This window comes from Aedes aegypti, chromosome 2 (genome assembly GCF_002204515.2).
Source record: "Aedes aegypti strain LVP_AGWG chromosome 2, AaegL5.0 Primary Assembly, whole genome shotgun sequence".
Classification (NCBI taxonomy): domain Eukaryota; kingdom Metazoa; phylum Arthropoda; class Insecta; order Diptera; family Culicidae; genus Aedes; species Aedes aegypti.
In genome coordinates, this window is record NC_035108.1 from 254772870 (window position 1) to 254799018 (window position 26149).

The following is a 26149-nucleotide window of genomic DNA, read 5'->3' on the forward strand; positions in this document are numbered from 1 at the left end:
TCGCAATTCTTGAAATTAACTATTCATTATTTCTTTAAATATTGCATTATTAAGAATTTAGTAAGCATATTTGGATTCAGGGAGCTCATGTTTATTATGTAGAGTCGTTTCATAAAATAACAATAATCGCATTGACAAGTGATCAATTTCACCCCGAAATGGGATTCCCCGATTTTTTATTTATAGGACGATTTTTAGCACTAAAAACACATTTGTTAGAAACTTTTGGCACATGAGCCAAAGAGGCTGATCGTCGTACTTGTTTTCCTGCAATCAGTTGTTTGGCATTTTCAACATTATAGAAAATAGACATGAAAATGATCAATTTCACCCGATATTACGGTAATTACGGTACCGTAAAACGGGGTAACTTTGATAGTTTTTTCGAAGAAAACTTCAATATTTATGCATGCTGATGCAAAGAATTACAATTTATATTTTTAAAACAAGTACTGCCATCCTAGCTATCGATTGCACTTGATAGATTGCTAAAATATTAATTCTGAATAGATATATTATTTTTCATATAATCGAAAGTCGGATTTCTGTTTTGGGGTAACTTTGATAGTGGAGTATAAATCGAACAAAATTGAATGGATTCCGGAACATTTATAGGGCGTTGCATACCTCTAGGCGTTTAACGCTATATGGAAATTTCTGACTTAGATCACAAAAATGGTCCTAGTTTGTAAAAATGGCTTTCGATAAGAGATTTGAGGCCGAATTCATGTTCTACTATAACTAGGCTGTCAAGGATAAGCGACGAACTCATTATGACTCCATCAATTAGTGATCGTAGAACAGATTGTTTGTCTTCTTCTTTCTGGCGTTACGTCCCAACTGGGACAAAGCCTGCTTCTCAGATTAGTGTTCTTATGAGCACTTCCACAGTTATTAACTGAGAGCTTTCTTTGCCAATTGACCATTTTTGCATGCGTATATCGTGTGGCAGGTACGAAGATACTTTATGCCCTGGGAATCGAGAAAATTTCCAACCCGAAAAGATCCTCGACCAGCGGGATTCGAACCCACGACCCTCAGCATGGTCATGCTGAATAGCTGCGCGTTTACCGCTACGGCTATCTGGGCCCAAACAGATTGTTTGTAAGCGTTGCAAAAATGGTAAAATCTGGTAAATTTTTAATATTCGCATAAAAATCCTCAAATGCACTTGATTCAAACGAAAATATCTTTGACATAAAGTGTCGTACTAATACCGTAAAACGGGGTAACTTTGATAGTTTTTTTCGAAGAAAACTTCAATATTTATGCATGCTGTTTCAAAGAATTGCAATTTATATTTTTGAAACAAGTACTGATATCATAGCTATAGATTGCAGTAGATAGGTTGCCATAGGATTTATTTTGAATGGATATATAATTTTTCATATAATCGAAAGTCGGTTGTCCGTTTTGGGGTAACTTTGATAATGGAGTATAAATCGAACAAGATTGAATGAATTACGGAACATTTATAGGGTGTTGCATACCTCTAGGCGTTTAACGCTATATGGAAATTTCTGACTTAGATTACAAAAATGGTCCCAGTTTGTAAAAATGATTTTCGCTTAAAGATTTGAGACCGAATTCATGTTCTACTATAACTAGGCTGTCGTGGGTAAGTGACGAACTCATTATGACTTTCTCAAATAGAGGTCGTAGAACAGATTGTTTGTAAGCGTTGTAAAAATGCTAAAATCTTGTAAATTTTCAATATTTGCATAAAAATCCTCAAATGCACTTGATTCTAACGAAAATAGCTTTAACATGAAGTGTCATACTAATACTCTTTACTTTTGCATTCATTTTTCTTAACTGATTGACAGAAACTTCGTTATTTCGTTTAATATGTTGGGGGTCTCGTACTATCAAAGTTACCCGCATCATCAAAGTTACCCCGTTTTACGGTACTCTTTATTTCTGCATTCGTTTTGCTTAACTGATTTACAGAAACTTCGTTATTTCGTTTAATATATTGTGGGTCTCGCACTATCAAAGTTACCCGCGTTATCAAAGTTACCCCGTTTTACGGTACATGTAAAATTCGAAACGTCAAAACCTAACAACAGCAAGAAAAATGTGCTTCTCCATGAAACATAAGACATGCCTCAATATTAACCAATTTTTCAATAGTTCAGTCATGAAAATCAATAGTTTACATTATTGGAGTAGATTCGTAGAAAGATTTCCAATCGATTGGTGCAAGAATCTTGAAAATCTATCCGGGCGTTAGTAAGTTATTAACAGTCAAAATCTAACCACTTTTCGTGACGCGAGCGATTTTTTGTTTTTCGAAATTGTACCCCAGTATGTTGCCGTAAGACGTTATCCAACGTCAAAAAAATAAGATTTTATTAACATTTTGTTAACAACATATTACATTTCATTTGCCGTAGCAGTTCAGATTTTTTACAGGTGAGTTGATTTCACCTGCTTATAAGAGAAAAAAAAAGCTTTCAATTTACTTAACCTTACATAACCTAAATATACAACGCATTAATCGTAGAAATAGAAAGTTCTAGCGATTCTTGCCTGAAATTATTGATTATTTTATTTGAAATTTGTTCCAATGTTTCAACATTGGATATTCTATGTAACTCATTGGTACTATACCAGAAAGGAAGCTTCAGAATCGTTTTCAATTTTTTTTTTTAATTCTTTGCAGAGCTTTCTTCCTGGTAGCTAGTCCATATTGGTACAGCATACAACATGGGTGGCCTGAAAATTTGTTTGAATATCGAAGACAAAGTTTGGATTTTCTGTTAATAAGGGGATAGAGACATTTTACATACTTGTTACATTTGGCTTGAATGCCCTCAATGTGATTTATTAAAGTTAAATTCTTATCTAGCATGAGCCCTAGATACTTAACTTCATCTGACCAATTTGGAACCCCTCTCATCGTGACAACATGTCTACTTGAAGGTTTTAAATAAAGGGCTTTTTGTTTATGTGGAAATATTATTAGTTGAGTTTTGGAAGCATTAGGAGAAATCTTCAATTATTGCAAGTATGAAGAAAAAATATGCAAACTTTTTTGCAATCGACTATAGATGACACGCAGGCTTCGTCCTTTGGAGGAGAGGCCTGTGTCATCCGCAAACATAGATTTTTGATATCCCCCAGGTAAGTCAAATGTGGAAATATTGTACAATATTGGTCCCAAAATGCTTCCTTGAGGAACACCAGCTCTTACAGGAAGTCTTTCAGACCTGGAATTTTGATAATAATCATGAAGTGTACGATGGTGAACGGACATGTTGGAAATGGCCACATCCCCGGGGGCACCTGGAACCTACTATAGAGTGGGCATGGCAGCTGGTGGTGCTGGAAGTGCTTCGGAAAGCATAACCTTTGAAAATCATGAAGTTTGATGTCCATATTGATATGGTTCCAGATATGTTCCTAATTGACCACTTCCCCCAGGGCACCTGGAACCTTCTATAGAGTTGTATGTGCATCTAATGGTTCTGAATATGCTACTGGAACCATAATTTTAAAAGTTGATGCCCACTTGGATATAGTTCCGGTTAATATTTACATAATTTTAAATACAAACATGACTGACCATGTTTTCCGGAACCATTTTACGGAAATGGTCATATTTCTGAAGATTTCCAACCAATCCTTATGCGTCCAGGGGCATTCAACTTCCTATTAGTTCTAGTTTCTAGGAAAATTGTAAACATCTATCAAACTTTATACCGCACAAAAATACAGGCGACAAAAAAAATTACATTTGTACATGTCCTCGGGAAATCCGGAACATCTCCGGTGTCCGGTGGCCAATATGCATGGCCAAGCAAGTTCCTGAAGTTAGACCAAATTTGGAGTCGACTGCTTCCAGATGCTTCCAATTTCATTAATTTTTCATAAAGTTATTTAAATTTAAGCAAAATTTTGCCTATCACCTGTATGTTCCATATGTATTCCAATATGTTAGAAAACAATTGAATTTAAAGCTGATAAGTTTGAGAATCGCTTTATGGGATATTTGAAATGTAACAGGGACATGATCAGAATAAAAATCAGCATGAGTAACCAGGCTACCAGGGTGACTAGAATCGGTTAAGACCAAATCAATTGTAGATGGAAGTCATCAAATCTTAACTTAACGTTACCATAGCGTTTGAGATTATGGCTCACCCACGCTCAAGATAACATTAAATGATGTTCTCTATGCGAATATAGAATCAATTTGATGTTTATTCAATGCCTGTATGCATTAGGATTAGACGCATTAATGATGCATTAATATGATCCTCAAGCATTGGAATTGCTGTTTTTACACATTTCTGCATTTGTTTTGCTGTTAAAATGCCTTTATGCATTTTTGATGCTGATATGGGGCTTATTATCAGTGCCTTTGGTTACTTGGCTGCACACAATGATTCTACTTATAACCATAAATGCACATTTTCACCTCTTGAATGCATAACAGTCCCATATAATGCCGTTATATGACCTACCTCAACGTCATAGTCCGTGCGACAGGACAACCCAACGACTGTTGGCTGTCTATCAAACGAAAACTGTGTAGGCGAACGAACAAGAATCTGAAACAGGAGCATCTCGTTAGGGAGCCTTAATGTGCTGCGTTAGTCTAAATATTAATACAGCAATGGTCTCCACACAGCAAGGCAGCAAGATTCACTCCATCATCGAACGACATCTCATCTTCCCGTTGGAGCCACAAACAACAACCAGTGTGCCCTCTCCATGTTCTTCGCAGCTGAATGATATCATTTTTCCTGGGATGAAGGAGTTTACCGTTCGTTAGCTCCAGTTGCCATCGAGAGCCAGACTCATTTCTCATAATGTGCGCCTCACTTCTATCACTTACTTGCGGATTCGATTTGAGCCTTCCCATCCAAGTTGAGTGTTGGGCTCAAGATTGCAACAGAAGTCAATGGATAGCAACCGAGGGCGCCGCCAGGGGGAGCAAGCATACTCGATCAAACGAAAATTGACAAATTTTTATCCGAAACCGATGTTTTTTGACAACTTTCATACCCTCTTCTGTACATCCTCCCAGAAATAACTTCAGATTTATCTTGTCCCTCGTAGAGTTTTTCTAAGTATTACTGAAAGGAATCCTACAGAAATTTACTGAAGAAATTAGGTAGGGAATTTTTTTCAAGTATTCCTGTTGGCAAGAATTCTTCGAAGTATTCCATGAAAATTATTGCTTTAAAATTCAGACAATATTTTCGGTTAGTACCTTCTATAATCCTGAGTAACATTGATAAGTTTTCTGGATATTTCTTCAAATTTTTATTTGAAAATGCAAATGATGCAAGTTCTATATTTTTTGTTATTTGAAAAATGTTAAATGTTCAAGAAAAGTATTTTTTAATTGAGCTGATATGGGGTCACATTAATTACCCACGCAACCATGCTCATGAATATAGAAAAGAGAAGCATCATTTATATATTCAAATTGTATCATCGAAAAATATTGATACGATTTTTTTACGACGAGGGTCATTCCGATCAATATTACCTTGTTTCACAGTATTCAGAATTTTCATGTTATATTCAAAAATGCCTCTTGTTTTGCTATAGAAAAAACATTTGGGACTGAAAATCCTATAGGAATTCCTTTCTAAATTAAAATGGATAAACCAGCTCTGTTGAAACCTATTTTAGAACAATTTTTCGAAGGATTATGTTCACTCGGTCTACTCTGACTGAACTAAATACCATCGTTAAGTGATTTGGTTCACTCTGACTGAACAATTTCTAGGAAAATAACAATCATTCAATGCTTGCTTGGTCAAACTGGGTGCATATACCCAAGTGACACAACTTGTTTTATAAATGAATAAAATACTTGATTCATACAAATTGATATGTTTTGTGGTGAATATGGATAACTTTATTTTGTACACTTGTATCACCGAAACAGCGCAAAAAATGGCGGCTTATAAAACATCTTTCATGTCATAGAAGATGTTTCCCAATACATCATTAGAACATACAATTATGTGTTAAAGATGTACTACATAGCATCACTAATACTTACTTGTTATATTGAAGCTAAGAAGATGTATTGTTTTACAAATTACATCTATTTGTGTTTTGATAGCATCATTTCGAAACAAAATCAATACCGTGGTGAATCAAAATCCAGACGGTACCGATATCTGGACACTCTGATTATATTAACTAATTAGAGTTAAAATTAAGTGATAATATGTTTGATTTTTATTCACTCCCTTTTCTATTAACATTGATGATCGTTTTACATTCATTTCTAATCTAGTAACCACTGTCAAATAATTAATAAAAGTAAAAACAAATAACTTGCTCATGTTGGACGTCATTTCGTCGCGGTCCAACTTCAACTCAAGTTGAACGATCAATGAACGCGCGAACAAGGAAAAATGGAAAAAAAAAGTTTGTGAAGTATATTTTCATAGAATTTTTTAACCAAAAGTGTTTACAAAGAGATATTTTGAAAGTTCAGTGACTCCACTACTGTTGAATATGGGGAAATATACGTTTATCGGTGTGCAAAAAGATTGTCCGGGAATAAGAGACAGTGTTTTAAAATCCGGACACCGCCATAACGGCCCTCGTTCAACTAGTGTAAGTGGGATTTCTGGAAGAAAACATAAGTGAAAACTTAAAAAATAACTTATAGTGAGCTTAGTGAGTTTTCAGAATTCAATTTATTGTTAAATAAATTGTTTATATCTTCAAAAATAACAGTTCGAGCCGCATTTCATGTACTTTAAGCCACATGTGCTTCAACTCAGGCAATCAAATTACTATTATTACAAAAGTGCTATTTTTTGCCACTGTAGGGCAAACGCGGACATCTAGTTTATTGAAGATTGTTATTCATTTGCGTGTTGATATTATTTCCATTAAAATCAAACGGATATTCGATGCATCAACACAGTTGTCCGGATTTCTATCCAAAAGTGTCCGGATTAAAAAACATCATTTGCATGAGGTGTCCGGATTTATAGACAAGACATGCTTCAGAATTTGATTGATTTTATGTTAAAATCATGTTTTTTACCAAAAAGTTCATCACTTTCGTGAAGATCAGGTTTGAAACAATCTGTGAAACAATATTACATTGATGATATCCTAAAACAACACACTCATATCAGAGTTTAAACATTTGTGGCGCCTTAAGCGTCCGGGTATTGATGCATCACGGTATAATGAAAGCGAATGTTTTTTTTCTCTTCGAGAATTGCTTATGGTGATTATTAACTTTTCTTCTATTGATTCCCAATAGTGTACTCAAACTGTGTGCGGCTCCAGATTTATTGTGAAATGCACAATTTTATTAATTGTTAATCCATGCGCCTCAATGAAATGGAAAAACAAAACCAACTATCCTAAAAATATGTGTGTCATCATAGAATTTTTCATCGGATCAATTCCCAATGTCAGAAACACAATATGGTGTCTTCCTCACGAAGCCTGCAGTGCCGTCAAAAAATATTCGGATTTTTATCAATTAAATATTCTAAACTATTTTATGAAAATCATGTTACTAAGAACATCCACTTTAATATCAATCGAACTACCCTGAATAACACACTGCTTGTGGATAATCACAATGTGTTTATTGCGCTCACTTCTCAAATTAGCATTCGGACAGCATAAATCAAACGACTTTATATACTGTGCCGTGGCAATTTTTTGGACCGTCAATGTTGCCCCCGGCAAATTTTTACTTTGCATTCGTACGTGCCACGTGGCAACTGAAGCACTAGTATAGTTTGTTTGAACAACGTATTTAAGACGTAAAAATAACATGCATAAATCATCAATAACGCATCAGAAACATATGTTTTTTTTGATTGAACGTTGTGAGGCAACTTGTAATCATCAAACCTTATAATGACTGTATTTCACCACAAGATGTTTTTCAATAGGATTATAATACTGTTGTAACACATCATATGTCAATCTCGAATAGCATCGAATGCAATTGCTGTAGCTCAGCTGTGATCAATGAGCTACAGTACAGGTGAAGAAGACCATGTTTTGCATATGTATTGGTAACCAAAAAAGTGGTGACGTCACTATTTGGTTGCAAGCACGAGTAGATATGGGATATTTGAAACAAATTGAATGAACATAAAAAATTGTGGTGCATACCATGAAATTTAATTCGAACTAGATGATTTTTGATTATTGTATTTATCGTTGGACTATTTCAACACAATAGACATAAAAATATTCAAAATAATCATATATTTAATTGAGGTTTGACTAGCACGAAATAGGGTATTCCATCTGTATAAATAACTAATGTATACTTTTTGATGACGCCGTAAAAACTATTAGTAATAGTAACCAAGTGTGTAGCTTGTTGTTTCTGAGCAGATGAATAGATTAACACGTTATTAAACAACACTGTGGTGAAACAATGCTCAGAAACAAAAACTTGGTTGTCATTGGCTGGATTATATATCTTGCTTGCGTTTAATCAGCGTTCGTAGTGTTTTCAGCATTACCAATCTGACATGAGTAGGATTGAGCCCATCATGACTGACGAACTCTGACCAACCGGAATCGTTCAGGATATCAACATCTGAACTTCGCAGCGGTAGAGGGATTGGCCAGCTCAATCGCCTCTAACAAAACATCCATGTTTGAGTCGAAATCACGTTTGTTCTGTTCCTTTTGGAACGGTGAAACATCGCAAGATGATCCATTTTCAACTATTAACGTTTTTCGATTTCTCCGCCTCCAGTGAACAGTAATTTTGCAAAAGGTTAGCCGCAAGTTCCTTCCGCTCGTTCCGTTGATAACGTTGGGAACGACCTCTACTCTCAACGCATGACGATTCCGGAGTACGAATGGTGGGAAAAGCTGTAATTGGCATTACGTTTCTTGGTACTGGACAAAGAAATCTTGCCGCCTCGGACCAGACTATTTCGATCTGCACCTGTCAACGATTTTCGGATCGAAGCATTGAACACAAAATCGTCAGATGTGAAATGCTGGGAGCATACATAAAGCGATGTACCCGGATCTTTGATGAGCCCACAAAATTTCACCCATTTCGATCGCTTGCTAGGTTCTTTGGGGAAAGTGTGAAAACTTATGCAAATATCACTGTTCTTCGCTTCCTGTGTCGTTATCTTGCACACATTGAATACACACTGTGGCATTCTATCAAAATTTACCAGAAATTGTTGAAACTGTACGAAATAAAGTGGAAAAACTTCTGAACTCGCGCACTTTTTGCTTTCGCGTCAAGGGATTTTAAATTGTAAACACAAATAGTGACGTAGGCAAGATCAGCGATGTATTGGTGTTAGGTGTCATTTTCAACTTTATACAGTTGTCACACACACTATTATACGGAACTGCGCCACCTGTTCTGTAACTCATTGAGCTGTGATGACGATGGACTTCAAAGAATAACAGAGCATGTGCTACTGTATAGATTGCTTGCATTTATATTGGTGAACAATCTCAACTCCACTATGCATTACTTGGTGGTGTAATGATAAGGTGATGACTTCTGAATCCAAAGGTCACGTGTTCGAGACCAGGTGAAATCTTTTTTTCTAATTTTCATCAAATTTTTGTGACATCATATGTCTGATATATGTGATGTGGAATAGTCGTGCGAAGTGCTTAGATAGCCTCCACTTTGATAGGTGTAAAATGGTTTGTAAAGTTTCTACCAGCTGAAAATGGTCTTTTTGTCACCTTAAAAATTAACATTCAAAACTTTGATCGTCATGCGGGAGTGGGGTAGAAAGGCCCGGGTCAAAAAAAGTTTTTCAGTTAAAAATATTTTTCAAATTCAGAATCTGTGAATTGTGAAGTGAATTGGATTTGCTTCTGGTTGAGCTATCTGTTGATAAATAGTGTATTATTTATTCTTTTAATATACACTCATTCTTTTAACAAATTAACAACTGGATTTTATGAATTTACTCGTTCTTCTCTCAAAAAAGAATAATTGAATCGACGAGCCTAATTTTCAATTGATTTTTGATTGTCGCTTCCGAGTCTAGCTAAAAGTTAAGTATAGGGCATTCTTTTCATACAAAAGGGGCAAGTTTGGAGACATGGATATCGGCTTCTAGTGCACAGTCTTGTGAAATTTTCACCGTAGCTTCAAATTTCAGAACTTTTCATAATCAATTTTCTAAGTAATCGCAAATCAGGAATTAAAAAAAAAACGATAAAAGTCTTGAATTAAAAATAATTTTTAAATGAAAATACTCAGAGCAATATGCTTTTCTGCAAAAAAAAAAATGTTTCATTTGATAAGCCACACAAGTTTGTAACATAAGATTTTTGAGTAAAGTTGATTGCTTTCCAAAATGGGAGATTTTAAAAAAATAAAAATTTTGTTGCTCAATTATTGTGATTTTCCAATTCAGTGAAATTCATGTTATTTCCGAACTGATCTGAAAATGTCATGTCAATAGGACCATTGGAAGCCGAGATTTATCTATTTTGTATGAAAAAATGGCCAATTTGTACTTTAATCTGTCTAATACTGTATTTTTCACTACTGTAACTGCTCAAAACATTGATTAGATTTTGGATTTTTCGTTACAGTTTTATCGGTTTTCATCGTTTTTCTTATTAATCGAATAAGTCGGCATTTTGTTAGGCATTACTCATATTTTTCAACGTTTTGGATTTTGACGCTTTGGCATTCGACGTTTTGGCATTCGACATTTTGGCATTCGACGTTTTGTCTTTTCGACGTTTTGTCCCTTCGACGTTTTGTCCTTTCGACGTTTTGGCATTCGACATTTTGTCTTTTGACGTTTTGTCACCCAACCATTTTAGACTACCCATCCAATTATGGTCAAATCAAAATTAAATGCATCGAATTAGGTAATATTCAATCTCAATCGATGGATGATAAGATGAAGCATTCGATGTGAAAAAAATTGACAAATCACTTGAAATGTCTTTCATTTTCTCGCACTGATGCGCTGCTTATTTTTACTGTTATGGTAGTAAGCACTTGGTACACTCTGACTGCACACTTTAATGGATTTTTATTGATCATCCAAAGTAAATTTGCTACTTATCTCTCGCAGTTTACAACATTCATCGAATCTAATCAAAGTGATAGTGAGGTAAGGTAATTTCGCATGTAATGAAAGAATGATTATATTTTCTTTTTGACGTTGGATAACGTCTTACGGCAACATACTGGGGTACAATTTCGAAAAACAAAAAATCGCTCGCGTCACGAAAAGTGGTTAGATTTTGACTGTTAATAACTTACTAACGCCCGGATAGATTTTCAAGATTCTTGCACCAATCGATTGGAAATCTTTCTACGAATCTACTCCAATAATGTAAACTATTGATTTTCATGACTGAACTATTGAAAAATTGGTTAATATTGAGGCATGTCTTATGTTTCATGGAGAAGCACATTTTTCTTGCTGTTGTTAGGTTTTGACGTTTCGAATTTTACATGTACCGTAAAACGGGGTAACTTTGATAACGCGGGTAACTTTGATAGTGCGAGACCCACAATATATTAAACGAAATAACGAAGTTTCTGTAAATCAGTTAAGCAAAACGAATGCAGAAATAAAGAGTACCGTAAAACGGGGTAACTTTGATGATGCGGGTAACTTTGATAGTACGAGACCCCCAACATATTAAACGAAATAACGAAGTTTCTGTCAATCAGTTAAGAAAAATGAATGCAAAAGTAAAGAGTATTAGTATGACACTTCATGTTAAAGCTATTTTCGTTAGAATCAAGTGCATTTGAGGATTTTTATGCAAATATTGAAAATTTACAAGATTTTAGCATTTTTACAACGCTTACAAACAATCTGTTCTACGACCTCTATTTGAGAAAGTCATAATGAGTTCGTCACTTACCCACGACAGCCTAGTTATAGTAGAACATGAATTCGGTCTCAAATCTTTAAGCGAAAATCATTTTTACAAACTGGGACCATTTTTGTAATCTAAGTCAGAAATTTCCATATAGCGTTAAACGCCTAGAGGTATGCAACACCCTATAAATGTTCCGTAATTCATTCAATCTTGTTCGATTTATACTCCATTATCAAAGTTACCCCAAAACGGACAACCGACTTTCGATTATATGAAAAATTATATATCCATTCAAAATAAATCCTATGGCAACCTATCTACTGCAATCTATAGCTATGATATCAGTACTTGTTTCAAAAATATAAATTGCAATTCTTTGAAACAGCATGCATAAATATTGAAGTTTTCTTCGAAAAAAACTATCAAAGTTACCCCGTTTTACGGTATTAGTACGACACTTTATGTCAAAGATATTTTCGTTTGAATCAAGTGCATTTGAGGATTTTTATGCGAATATTAAAAATTTACCAGATTTTACCATTTTTGCAACGCTTACAAACAATCTGTTTGGGCCCAGATAGCCGTAGCGGTAAACGCGCAGCTATTCAGCATGACCATGCTGAGGGTCGTGGGTTCGAATCCCGCTGGTCGAGGATCTTTTCGGGTTGGAAATTTTCTCGATTCCCAGGGCATAAAGTATCTTCGTACCTGCCACACGATATACGCATGCAAAAATGGTCAATTGGCAAAGAAAGCTCTCAGTTAATAACTGTGGAAGTGCTCATAAGAACACTAATCTGAGAAGCAGGCTTTGTCCCAGTTGGGACGTAACGCCAGAAAGAAGAAGACAAACAATCTGTTCTACGATCACTAATTGATGGAGTCATAATGAGTTCGTCGCTTATCCTTGACAGCCTAGTTATAGTAGAACATGAATTCGGCCTCAAATCTCTTATCGAAAGCCATTTTTACAAACTAGGACCATTTTTGTGATCTAAGTCAGAAATTTCCATATAGCGTTAAACGCCTAGAGGTATGCAACGCCCTATAAATGTTCCGGAATCCATTCAATTTTGTTCGATTTATACTCCACTATCAAAGTTACCCCAAAACAGAAATCCGACTTTCGATTATATGAAAAATAATATATCTATTCAGAATTAATATTTTAGCAATCTATCAAGTGCAATCGATAGCTAGGATGGCAGTACTTGTTTTAAAAATATAAATTGTAATTCTTTGCATCAGCATGCATAAATATTGAAGTTTTCTTCGAAAAAACTATCAAAGTTACCCCGTTTTACGGTACCGTAATTACCGTAATATCGGGTGAAATTGATCATTTTCATGTCTATTTTCTATAATGTTGAAAATGCCAAACAACTGATTGCAGGAAAACAAGTACGACGATCAGCCTCTTTGGCTCATGTGCCAAAAGTTTCTAACAAATGTGTTTTTAGTGCTAAAAATCGTCCTATAAATAAAAAATCGGGGAATCCCATTTCGGGGTGAAATTGATCACTTGTCAATGCGATTATTGTTATTTTATGAAACGACTCTACATAATAAACATGAGCTCCCTGAATCCAAATATGCTTACTAAATTCTTAATAATGCAATATTTAAAGAAATAATGAATAGTTAATTTCAAGAATTGCGATGAAAACGCCTAAATGTAGGCAATTTCCTAAGGAAATCCCAGATATCTAACCGAAATTTAATTATTTCAACCGTATGAGCTACGTGTTTAGAAGATGAAATCGGGCTTGGGGATATATTTTTAGCACCCTTACAAACTTTGAATAATTCCGTTGTCGACGTCGCTACCTACATGTAAATGCACACAGAGAAGACTGCAAAAAAGCTACCGCCGCCCGACCCGAGCGCCGGAAATTAAAACTTTGTTTACCATTTATCTCCATTGAAAACTAATCAAGCAAAATTATAATTGATAAATGAATAAATTAATTAATCAATTAATAGCAGTAGATGAAATGTCTCTGATTGTAACTCTTTTACGTTGCATGCATTGTTGTGACCCTGAAAAGGGCCGTTTTGTTTGAAATTCAATTTAAGCATGTTCTCCACGGATACGACGAGTCAGCTGGATGTCCTTCGGCATGATGCTGACACGCTTGGCGTGGATCGCGCATAGGTTGGTATCCTCAAACAAACCGATCAGCTAGGCCACTCACTTCCTGCAGGACCATGACGGCTGAGCTCTGGCATCGCAGATTTGCCTCTACGGATACCATCTTCATCGTGCGGAACTTCTTCGAGTATCAAAAAGAGGTCATGCCAATCATCGTCACTGGCAACTTTAACATCGATTTGAGCAAAGAGGAGAACATGGAGCTTGCGGACTTCATGGAGAAGTACCTCAACCTCAAACTGGCTTCAGAACCCACTAAAGCAACCATTCTTAGTGGACCACGCGTTGACCTAACGTTCAACCGGAATATTTGTTTGGGAAACAAGAGTTACCGCTCATGCTTCTTCTTCCATTAACCGATTCTATCGGTGTTGAAAGTGTTAACCGAACCAATAATTGACGTGCAACAAATAGTATGAAAATTGATTTAATTTTTATCAGTAGCAATCTTCCATAAGTTCCTGACGGTCTCAAGCCAGGCAATAGAAGAAGCTAACGTTATCCAACGTCAACTTGGCGGTTGTATCACGGAAACAACCTCTTACTTTTTTTTGTAACAAAAAGAACATCAGCTAATAAATGTGATCTTTATCTTTAGGAAGTCGCCCGAGGTAAAGAAGTACTTAAAACACTGTGTAAGGTGTTACTAGTATATATTCACAATTCAGATTTAAAAAAAATCCATTTTTATTCAGCCTTAGGACTGGAAAGAGGTTTTTAACTCCTCTTGGTGTTTGGTTAAGCTGCACCAACGCTTCACAGCTATCTAGGTAAATCGGCAAAACGAATGGTATTAATATTTCACCTTTTGTTATTTATTTTTGCATAATGCTTTGATATCCTAAATTGTTGTTATCCATCCATTTCATCGTATTGAGCTAGTGCAATTCATAGGGAAAGGGGTGATAAAATGAACACCTTAAGGAAATCATCTTGTTTCTGATAGAAAAACGAGGAATTTGTATAGTTCTATCGCACAACTTCAAAACTAGGGATGTAATCTATAGTAGCGACATGGATTCAGACTAAAATAGCAAAATTTTCACATATTTTCATCGCTATCAAAAAACGATGCAAATATTCATTTTACCTGCACTATGTGGGTAAAATGAACAGCGGTAAAATGTACACCACGCAAAAAACGTGAGCAAATCAAATATTTTTTGAAATTTTCATTGCCCCACTGTAAGCTGCCCCTGTTAGACAGCACGCGCCCTTTCGTAAGTTTGAACTTCAACTGAATAAAACCAACAACGGCCCTGGATTAGAGCGACAGTGACAGGTGTCATAAACCGTGAGTAGCGAAAATTGAAGAGAGAAACGGATGAATGTAGACGGCATCAAAACATCCTAAGTGAATTATATTATCAAATTTATTATTCTACCTAAATTTATTATTCTAATTGTTAAAATCGATATAAAATACCAGGTAATTAGTAATCTATTGAATTGAAACCTAACATTATTGAAAATAGTTTGTTTAGTTCGATTAGCAGTCGAACTACTCGGGAGCAATAAGTGACAGTGCGTGTCAAACCTGAATTGTAGAATTCGTGCATTGCAAAGTTGGTGAGCTGCTATTTTTACCAAGACTAAATGTGTAGAATGTCTTCTAAAACACAATTATAAAACATTCACAGCCGCCCCAGATCACATAACGACATTAGACTTGACAGGACTGACGGATATATTACTAAAACGGATATTAAACGTAAGTGACAAATACTAAGACTATAGACCAATAAGACTGAATGCTACTTATGCTGTTGCATAACGGATTTAGGCTACAAAACTTATATACCATTCCATCCCATGTATTCCAAACTTTCTCATGTAGGAAATTTATAATCTCCCAATACAGAGTTAAACCACATTTGCTCTGGAGGTTATTAATACGAAAGAATTCCCCCTGCGGTCCGGTAGTCAAGCAACACCCACCGAAAATACATCCATTAAGGATTGTAACCCATTCAAAAAGAATTTTAAAGGTATCAGATTTGACATCATATCATAACGATATTCACCTCACTGAAAAATCTCAAGTCTTCTGAGCTTAAAGTTACGTCAGTTCTAATTTTCAAACGTGGTATTCTAAAATCTTAGTTTTCGTGAATATTTTCACTTCAATTGACCTCTGTATCAACTCAAACACTCAGATTTATACTCTCAATCGTCCGTGCTTGGTAAAAAATCATCGAAATTTGTTTTTTCTCGGTAAAAGGAACGGTGTTCATTTTACCACCCCTGTTCATTTTACCACCACTTCCCATACCTCTTTTTATTCATTGGATGCTTTTTTGTGCATGATTGTTGAAAAATGCCTGTCATGCCCCAGGATAGAGTATGCCACATTATATCAGGGATCATATCACAACATTCAATCTTTATGTCACTCTATAGACAACACTGACTGATGAATTATTTGCAAGATAACGTTACGCCACTAGACTGCAATGCAACGACCCGCAACGGCAAAGCAAAAGATTATGCACACGCATCCTCTACGACCATATGTATCATGGCTCAATAAAGATTGCCTGTCTGATATGTAAATACCGAGACGGTTCACATTCGCAAAACATCCTCAAACATGAGATACTTCTGCATATGCATCTGCTTGCACAATCCGGAATATGCGAGATGTTCAGCAGCAGCAGCAGTCGTTACTCGGAATAATTAATGTGACGCCTTGCAATAAACTCTCTATCGCCCTCGTCATGTTCTCTCCCACAACCAGATCTGGATCTGGTGAAAGGTGATGGTGGTTGCGGCTGCTATCATAGGCATAGCCAGCGGGGGACATGAGGAGGCTGTTGCCCTTCTTGCCGATGGGACAAGTTTGAAAACAATTTAATGTTTTCAATTTTCAAAACAAATTTTGAATAGTATATAAGTTATGGCTATTAAACTTAAACCTAAACTTAAACAATTAAACTTTTAAATGTTTAAACATTAAGACATAATTGATATCAAACAATTTAAACACAAAAAAAATGTAAAAAAAAAATCGAAAGCAACAAAATTACCACGTATGTATGACGAAATAGGAGTGTAATATGTCCGAAATAGGAACTTCTAGTTCTTTCAAAACGACCAGTGAGTTTCCTAAAAATAATAACTAGATTTTTAACTATTTTTTATGTATTTGAACCCTCTGAGTAGAATATCAAAAAAGAGAATAAAAAAAAAGAATTGAGTACCTTTTACCATTTAATTCCACAATGATTGATTTTATTTGACAGATACGCGTATTTCCATTACTACATGTAGTCTTCATCAGTGTAAGTGACTCGTATCCACTATGGAGCTTGAGCTGTACACCGGATTTACCCCTGCATCTACGGCAGTTCACGCGGGAAGGTGTAGGGCAGGTATAATTTTATAGCAGAGAGGCTTGCTGTTTGGTTAGCAGACTGCCTATGTATAAGGCGTAAGCAAAGGCGTGCTATAATTTTGGAAAAATGGATGCGTGGGGAAACGGTTTCTTGTCCGTCTCTAATTCTAGCGTTTGCTGTGAACAATTCGTTTGAGTTTGATGCATTGTGGAAGATAGAAGCAACTGAAAGGATACTACTAAAAAGTACGAGGAAAGGGATGGGATAGAAAAATGTTCTCGGTATTTTTGTTTGGGTAAAAGATTCAATAGAAACTGAAATGGATAACAGTTTTTGAACCTTTTCTCGACATTAAGATTTTCATCAACATTCTGTTGAATAATTTAAAACAGATGAATTACAAATTGTGGACTTATTGCTCCTTTGAAACGATAGAAACTAGAGGAATTAGCGAATTTTATGCACACTCAGCTGCAACGCTGTGTGACGACCTTTGCCTTGCATAAGGTTGTACACAGTGTGCGCTAGGATCACCCATGCAAGTCAAATGTTTCACATTCTCTAATGTTCCGGAATTCTTAAAAAACACAAAAATAAATAAATAAACAATAGTGCCATTATACAGCCAAGTTTGTTTTACCACTTCATGTATTCTAAACAGAGTTAAATAACGTGATTGATGTTTTATTTACCTAACATGGCAGCAATAATTGCTGTTTGTTTTTTTTTTTTATTTTTGACAGTTGTTCAAAATGTGATGAATGCTTAATTGATTCATCCTGTAATGTATACTGCATGCAGTGCCGTAGCGTGCGGTTGGCCAGGTTGGCACCCGCCAAGGGCGCCAGACTTTGGGGGCGCCAAAATGCCAGTTTTACCGGCTATTAAAATTTAGATTGTGGTGTTCAATTTTAAGTTCATACTGAGAAGAAATAAGGAAATATTCAAATAAACTTGGTGAGGTTTGTAAAGACTTTTGAAAACACAACACCAAACAAGAATTTTAGGGGCCCAAATAGCCGTAGCGGTAAACGCGCAGCTATTCAGCAAGACCAAGCTGAGGGTCGTGGGTTCGAATCCCACCGGTCGAGGATCTTTTCGGGTTGGAAATTTTCTCGACTTCCCAGGGCATAGAGTATCTTCATACCTGCCACACGATATACGCATGCAAAAATGGTCATTGGCACTCAGTTAATAACTGTAGAAGTGCTCATAAGAACACTAAGCTGAGAAGCAGGCTCTGTCACTGTGGGGACGTAATGCCAGAAAGAAGAGAAGACCAAACAAGAAATCTATTGAGCGTGAACGAAAGTTATTGTCTATTATTGAAAGATATATTTTACAACTACAATCACAGTAAATTACAAATTGAATTCTCACAAAATCTAGAAATAAAAACACAGAATATTTCGCAGGGTCAGAGCGCCATACATAATTATCATAGAAAACCCTGAACAGGCCTGATGCAAAATTGAGTTTAGGGCGGATTACTTTTAGAATCATCTTTACAGCTGGGTAAAACATTCAAAAAATCAGAACCAGGCAAAAACTCTCACAGAAATCTGAATAACATTTTCAGAGAATTTCATGCGGGGGGTTCCAGAACAATTGCAGCGGCCAAAGAAAAAGCGAATCCTGTCCTTGTTTCCAAGCGCTTTTTATTAATTAATAAAACAAATTCCTAATTTTCCATGTGTTTTTTTTTTCGGAAGGAGTTGCTGAGCATAATCCTTATACATTTTTTCTAGAAGCTTCTTCAATATATTTTTGAAACAAATGAAAATATGGTTAGCACATTGTATTTAAGAGATTAAAATATATTATCCAGCGAATTCAAGAAGAATTTGTGTAATGCAATGCTCATAGAAACAACTCTGCAAAACGTATCTCATAAACAATAATTTTCTTATGACTTTTTTCAAAGCATCTTTTAGATAATCTTCAACAGTTCTCGAGAAAATCTAGTGACTACTCAGTTTTCAACACGACCCAAGACAACAGTCAATACTTAAGTCTGAACATGATATTTATGTGGGTTTCGAAAATCATTTCATAAAATAGTCGTCAAAAAATCATTGATCGAATTGATCCGTATTGATAGTATTGGAACGTGTAAATTTATATTTAATTTAATTTAAGTTTGCCTTCATTTTAAAAACAAATGGAAAGTTGTGGTAAATGCGATGAAGGTCATTTTGCTACATGCAACTCGATGTAACATTTTTTTAATTGTGAACAATAAAAGTTGATTTAAAATGGGACAGCGTGATGTAATAATTCATAACATTAGCTCGAAATATAATCACATTCAAACTTGCATCATGAAAACCAAATTGGCTTTGGGGCGCCCAAAGGAATGTTTGCCAAGGGCGCCGTGAGGCCACGCTACGGCTCTGACTGCATCATGGGCATTAAAGCTATAATTGGAAATCACTATTACGATTTATAAAATCAGTAATAGAATACATACATTTTATCTGGTCTACAATTCAGCGATAATTTATGCAACAATATTATTATATTTTTATCCTCACATCGATTCCTGCTGAGTTTTGGAATAGTACTTGGAATTGAAGTCAAAGATTTTGCTACTAAAACTAATTATGAATGTTCTGTTGAGTTACAATCATGTTTTAAAAATGTTAGCGATGATGACAATAATTATGCCACAAACTTTCGATAGCTTTGAAATCACGATCAATCACAATGTTTGGAGCTGCCTATGATACAAAATAAATAATCACGATCAATCCCAATGTTTTGAAGAGCGTATGATACAAAATAAACGTTTCCAATTTGTCAGTTTTAAGGCAATATTACATCATTTTTAGGTTCTTTATTTCGTAGATTCCATTTATCAAATTTTTAAGTAGTTTTCTATGATCATAGTTTCTGTAGTTAAGTGAAGATTAGAACATCGCTATTTCTCTAATTGCAATACTTTCCATTGCAAATCTGTAACATGTTGCAATAAAAAAACAATCAAATGTTCTTCTAACATACACAACTATTAAATGTAGTGGAATGCATTTCACTGTCGCTTTGATATAGCATATGTTTCGAAAAAAAAAACAGGTAGTATATATTCTTTGTACGTCTAACTAACAAAGAAAGCCAAGATGAAAAGATTAAAATAGAAATAATTTTGAACCTTATTCGGTTCTATAATGCTAAATGCTTCATTAACTGTCAGTTAAAAGTAATAAAATGCTTGACTAAGGATTTTGTTTGCATTGTTATAGATTTTTTGTTTGCATTGTTATAGATTTCTTAAAAAAAATAATAAAAACTAAGAGTCAAGAAAGGTATTCTCTTACTCTGTATGATGAGTCGTCCACTAGAACATTTTCACATAAAATATTGAATCTCGAATATTTAATTTGTTCACTGGTGGAATATTTTGAGGCCACGTCCTGAGAAGGCAAATTTACGGTTCATTCATGTTTCATAATATCGTGATTCCAGGTATGCTTGATGACCTTTATCTCATGAAGTAGAGGCGATCACCAACTCCATCCATCTTGAACACTCTCCTTTCAAGTCTTTTAACTTTTGTTAGCTGAACATCCGTTTGACCTGCAAACTTAATCGATTGGTCATCACCAGCAAGTGACCAATCGATTAAGTTTTCAGCTCAAATGGGTGTTCAGTTCTCCAGATCCGTGCTCTTGAAAATTTGAGTTTTGGCTCCGATTCATCATTACCTTAAGTCAGAGTGGACCAAGAACAAAACTTATAAAAAAAAGTAAGAGGTTGTTTCCGTGATACAACCGCCAAGTTGACGTTGGATAACGTTAGCTTCTTCTATTGCCTGGCTTGAGACCGTCAGGAACTTATGGAAGATTGCTACTGATAAAAATTAAATCAATTTTCATACTATTTGTTGCACGTCAATTATTGGTTCGGTTAACACTTTCAACACCGATAGAATCGGTTAATGGAAGAAGAAGCATGAGCGGTAACTCTTGTTTCCCAAACAAATATTCCGGTTGAACGTTAGGTCAACGCGTGGTCCACTAAGAATGGTTGCTTTAGTGGGTTCTGAAGCCAGTTTGAGGTTGAGGTACTTCTCCATGAAGTCCGCAAGCTCCATGTTCTCCTCTTTGCTCAAATCGATGTTAAAGTTGCCAGTGACGATGATTGGCATGACCTCTTTTTGATACTCGAAGAAGTTCCGCACGATGAAGATGGTATCCGTAGAGGCAAATCTGCGATGCCAGAGCTCAGCCGTCATGGTCCTGCAGGAAGTGAGTGGCCTAGCTGATCGGTTTGTTTGAGGATACCAACCTATGCGCGATCCACGCCAAGCGTGTCAGCATCATGCCGAAGGACATCCAGCTGACTCGTCGTATCCGTGGAGAACATGCTTAAATTGAATTTCAAACAAAACGGCCCTTTTCAGGGTCACAACAATGCATGCAACGTAAAAGAGTTACAATCAGAGACATTTCATCTACTGCTATTAATTGATTAATTAATTTATTCATTTATCAATTATAATTTTGCTTGATTAGTTTTCAATGGAGATAAATGGTAAACAAAGTTTTAATTTCCGGCGCTCGGGTCGGGCGGCGGTAGCTTTTTTGCAGTCTTCTCTGTGTGCATTTACATGTAGGTAGCGACGTCGACAACGGAATTATTCAAAGTTTGTAAGGGTGCTAAAAATATATCCCCAAGCCCGATTTCATCTTCTAAACACGTAGCTCATACGGTTGAAATAATTAAATTTCGGTTAGATATCTGGGATTTCCTTAGGAAATTGCCTACATTTAGGCGTTTTCATCGCAATTCTTGAAATTAACTATTCATTATTTCTTTAAATATTGCATTATTAAGAATTTAGTAAGCATATTTGGATTCAGGGAGCTCATGTTTATTATGTAGAGTCGTTTCATAAAATAACAATAATCGCATTGACAAGTGATCAATTTCACCCCGAAATGGGATTCCCCGATTTTTTATTTATAGGACGATTTTTAGCACTAAAAACACATTTGTTAGAAACTTTTGGCACATGAGCCAAAGAGGCTGATCGTCGTACTTGTTTTCCTGCAATCAGTTGTTTGGCATTTTCAACATTATAGAAAATAGACATGAAAATGATCAATTTCACCCGATATTACGGTAATTACGGTACCGTAAAACGGGGTAACTTTGATAGTTTTTTCGAAGAAAACTTCAATATTTATGCATGCTGATGCAAAGAATTACAATTTATATTTTTAAAACAAGTACTGCCATCCTAGCTATCGATTGCACTTGATAGATTGCTAAAATATTAATTCTGAATAGATATATTATTTTTCATATAATCGAAAGTCGGATTTCTGTTTTGGGGTAACTTTGATAGTGGAGTATAAATCGAACAAAATTGAATGGATTCCGGAACATTTATAGGGCGTTGCATACCTCTAGGCGTTTAACGCTATATGGAAATTTCTGACTTAGATCACAAAAATGGTCCTAGTTTGTAAAAATGGCTTTCGATAAGAGATTTGAGGCCGAATTCATGTTCTACTATAACTAGGCTGTCAAGGATAAGCGACGAACTCATTATGACTCCATCAATTAGTGATCGTAGAACAGATTGTTTGTCTTCTTCTTTCTGGCGTTACGTCCCAACTGGGACAAAGCCTGCTTCTCAGATTAGTGTTCTTATGAGCACTTCCACAGTTATTAACTGAGAGCTTTCTTTGCCAATTGACCATTTTTGCATGCGTATATCGTGTGGCAGGTACGAAGATACTTTATGCCCTGGGAATCGAGAAAATTTCCAACCCGAAAAGATCCTCGACCAGCGGGATTCGAACCCACGACCCTCAGCATGGTCATGCTGAATAGCTGCGCGTTTACCGCTACGGCTATCTGGGCCCAAACAGATTGTTTGTAAGCGTTGCAAAAATGGTAAAATCTGGTAAATTTTTAATATTCGCATAAAAATCCTCAAATGCACTTGATTCAAACGAAAATATCTTTGACATAAAGTGTCGTACTAATACCGTAAAACGGGGTAACTTTGATAGTTTTTTTCGAAGAAAACTTCAATATTTATGCATGCTGTTTCAAAGAATTGCAATTTATATTTTTGAAACAAGTACTGATATCATAGCTATAGATTGCAGTAGATAGGTTGCCATAGGATTTATTTTGAATGGATATATAATTTTTCATATAATCGAAAGTCGGTTGTCCGTTTTGGGGTAACTTTGATAATGGAGTATAAATCGAACAAGATTGAATGAATTACGGAACATTTATAGGGTGTTGCATACCTCTAGGCGTTTAACGCTATATGGAAATTTCTGACTTAGATTACAAAAATGGTCCCAGTTTGTAAAAATGATTTTCGCTTAAAGATTTGAGACCGAATTCATGTTCTACTATAACTAGGCTGTCGTGGGTAAGTGACGAACTCATTATGACTTTCTCAAATAGAGGTCGTAGAACAGATTGTTTGTAAGCGTTGTAAAAATGCTAAAATCTTGTAAATTTTCAATATTTGCATAAAAATCCTCAAATGCACTTGATTCTAACGAAAATAGCTTTAACATGAAGTGTCATACTAATACTCTTTACTTTTGCATTCATTTTTCTTAACTGATTGACAGAAACTTCGTTATTTCGTTTAATATGTTGGGGGTCTCGTACTATCAAAGTTACCCGCATCATCAAAGTTACCCCGTTTTACGGTACTCTTTATTTCTGCATTCGTTTTGCTTAACTGATTTACAGAAACTTCGTTATTTCGTTTAATATATTGTGGGTCTCGCACTATCAAAGTTACCCGCGTTATCAAAGTTACCCCGTTTTACGGTACATGTAAAATTCGAAACGTCAAAACCTAACAACAGCAAGAAAAATGTGCTTCTCCATGAAACATAAGACATGCCTCAATATTAACCAATTTTTCAATAGTTCAGTCATGAAAATCAATAGTTTACATTATTGGAGTAGATTCGTAGAAAGATTTCCAATCGATTGGTGCAAGAATCTTGAAAATCTATCCGGGCGTTAGTAAGTTATTAACAGTCAAAATCTAACCACTTTTCGTGACGCGAGCGATTTTTTGTTTTTCGAAATTGTACCCCAGTATGTTGCCGTAAGACGTTATCCAACGTCAAAAAAGAATTGCTTCATAATTTGCAATTTGCAAATTTCAAACTGAAGTATATTCCATACCTGATAACTAACCTGCATAACGTCTGACCACCTCCAAAAGTCTGAATGGGTTTACGAAAACTGCTCTCTCACACTCGTAGATCTTTCGGGGATTAAAATTCGGGTTAAAATTAATAAACGAAGCAGGTGCTCTCTGACGCCGGGAGGAGACCGGATTTACAGTTGATGGAGAGATTATCGTCCATCATCTAGGAGTCGCTATTGCTATCAGACGATACCGGCCTCAGTCTTCTTTTCGTACATCGTCAACCTGAGACATCCATCCCACTACACTACGCTCAGGTTCTAATCGGACGCCTCAAAGTAATTTCAATGGCGCCAAAAAGTGTCAATTAACATGCCGGATGACGACGGGCTTGAAAAGATAAAATCCTAGTTTAAATCAGTTTTGTAACCAAGCTCTTGGCGCCCGTGCTGACCCAAGAAAGGGAAATGCGGAACACACAAATGAAAGCGAAGTGGAATTCAGGGGATTAATTTCCTTCCCTCCTCTGAACAGCACACAGGATGGGCTTAATGTAATCTACAACCTGCTGGTACACCTACCCTTGCAATTGTTCCGACCGGAGAAGCGAAGAGTCGGTGTCTTTGCCATCGTCTTGTCTTTGTTCCGTGCGACGTAGTTAAAGGAAGGTTGTTAGCTAGCAACAGTGTAATCCAGTTGTAGGATTTTCCCAGAGAAGAAAATCGACCGAGATTTTTCTACCCTTTCCTATCGAACACCGGGCGAACCGGAAGCAAGCCCTACACGAGAATCTCAGAGGAGAGGGATAGTAAACAGATGCTGACTGTGCAATAAATATGAATTTATTCTCGAACAAATGGATACCTTCCTCGGAATAATCAGTTGTCAACGAAGAGGAAACTCAATTTCTCCCCACTCGGTAAGCTTCTACTGGCTGAGGGGGGACTGTCATGAACTCGACACAATCTTTGGATTGCCACTTTATTTTCGCTTTCGTTTTTGTATTCAATTTAACGGAATTGACATTACTACTGGCGGCAGTCCGGATCAGCTGCCAGAGCTTTTGGTAATCATAAGATACGATCGACACGACGACAAGGGGGGTGAAGACAGGCAAACGATCAAAGTTCCCCTCTTTGACAACATTATCGAAAGCTCATTCACACTCGGCAGCGCTTCAACATCCAATCATAAGAAATTCTTATCATTGCTTTTCTCTGCCTTATTCCATATGGGTGATTCAATTGGATGAAAGCTTATAGCTTAGAGAACGAGGGTTGGCAAAACTTTATCTTGTTGAAAGAGGTTATTCAGAAAATACCTGATTGAAAAAAAAAAACATAAGATACAGCATACCCTTCCATGATTCGATATCAACTCATGGTACCGTACTTATTCAAATCAAACTTTCTGGCTTACTGTTATGACCCACTCAATCAGATTCACAAAGCTTGTTTGTTATATAACCCGATAGTTCTATCAGTAGATGGTCTCATCAATATCAACTCACGAAAAATTTACCGTAACACAATAGTATCCCATATATTTCATGAATCGTATTGGATCTTCGCCATGATATCAAAATTCCAAACTCTGGAATATTTCCAAAGCTACTCAAAACATGAAAGACAATGTGTTTAGAATTAAAGAAACACAAAAAAACATACCTGAATAGTTATACCAAGTAGATAAGGTACAGTGGGG